The sequence below is a fragment of the Arachis hypogaea genome, chromosome 3, assembly GCF_003086295.3.
Source record: "Arachis hypogaea cultivar Tifrunner chromosome 3, arahy.Tifrunner.gnm2.J5K5, whole genome shotgun sequence".
NCBI lineage: Eukaryota > Viridiplantae > Streptophyta > Magnoliopsida > Fabales > Fabaceae > Arachis > Arachis hypogaea.
This window is the reverse complement of record NC_092038.1, coordinates 81,006,317-81,007,832: the sequence shown is the minus strand read 5'-3', so window position 1 is coordinate 81,007,832 and position 1,516 is coordinate 81,006,317. Positions and strand designations below refer to the sequence as shown.

General features: G+C 41.2%; 1 non-coding gene across 1 annotated transcript; it reads right to left on the bottom strand.

Annotated features, from left to right (window-relative positions):
* Window positions 1-680: 680 nt before the first annotated feature.
* Window positions 681-787, bottom strand: LOC112793990 (small nucleolar RNA R71). The gene has a single exon (XR_003198673.1). It is a non-coding gene; the product is annotated as a small nucleolar RNA R71 (small nucleolar RNA).
* Between the last annotated feature and the right edge of the window lie 729 nt (window positions 788-1,516).

Sequence of the window (1,516 nt, the reverse complement as noted above, 5' to 3'; positions counted from 1 at the left end):
ATTCGAACTCCATCTTCTCTGAATAAAGTTCGAATTTTCTACTTCTGTCTTCTATTTTTCTTTTCCTCTGACACCTCAAGGAATCTCCATACTGTGACATAGAGGATTCCACATTTTCTTGTTCTCTTCTCTTTCTTATGAGCAGGAGCAAGGACAAAAACATTCTTGTTGAGGCTGATCCTGAACCTGAAAGGACCTTGAAGAGAAAGCTAAGAGAAGCTAAGGCACAACTCTCTGTAGAGGACCTAACCGAATTCTTCAAAGAAGAAGAACCTATGGCAGCCGAAAACAACAACAATGCCAACAATGCAAGGAAGGTGCTGGGTGACTTTACTGCACCTACTCCCGACTTTTATGGGAGAAGCATCTCTATCCCTGCCATTGGAGCAAACAACTTTGAGCTTAAGCCTCAATTAGTTTCTCTAATGCAACAGAATTGCAAGTTCCATGGACTTCCATTGGAAGATCCTCATCAGTTTTTAGCTGAGTTCTTGCAAATCTGTGACACTGTCAAGACTAATGGGGTTGACCCTGAGGTCTACAGACTTATGCTATTCCCTTTTGCTGTAAGAGACAGAGCTAGGACATGGTTGGACTCTCAACCTAAAGAAAGCCTGGACTCTTGGGAAAAGCTAGTCAATGCCTTCTTGGCAAAGTTCTTTCCACCTCAAAAATTGAGTAACCTTAGAGTGGAAGTCCAAACCTTCAGACAGAAGGAAGGAGAATCCCTCTATGAAGCTTGGGAAAGATACAAACAATTAATCAGAAAGTGTCCTTCTGATATGCTTTCTAAATGGAGCATCATAGGTATTTTCTATGATGGTCTCTCTGAACTATCCAAAATGTCTTTGGATAGCTCTACTGGAGGCTCTCTTCATCTGAAGAAGACGCCTACAGAAGCTCAAGAGCTGATTGAAATGGTTGCAAATAACCAATTCATGTACACTTCTGAAAGAAATCCTGTGAACAATGGGACTAGTCAGAAGAAAGGAGTTCTTGAGATTGACACTCTGAATGCCATATTGGCTCAGAACAAAATATTGACTCAACAAGTCAATATGATTTCTCAAAGTCTGTCTGGAATGCAAAATGCACCAAGCAGTACTAAGGAGGCTTCATCTGAGGAAGAAGCCTATGATCCTGAGAACCCTTCAATGGAAGAGGTGAATTACATGGGAGAATCCTATGGAAACACCTATAATCCTTCATGGAGAAATCATCCAAATTTCTCATGGACGGATCAACAGAGACCTCAACAAGGTTTCAACAATAATAGTGGTGGAAGAAACAGGTTTAGCAATAGCAAGCCTTTTCCATCATCTTCTCAGCAACAGACAGAGAGTTCTAAGCAGAATACCTCTGACTTAGCAACCATGGTCTCTGATCTAATCAAAACCACTCAAAGTTTCATGACTGAAACAAGGTCTTCCATTAGAAACTTGGAGGCACAAGTGGGTCAGCTGAGTAAGAGAATTACTGAACTCCCTCCTAGTACTCTTCCAAACAATACAGAAGA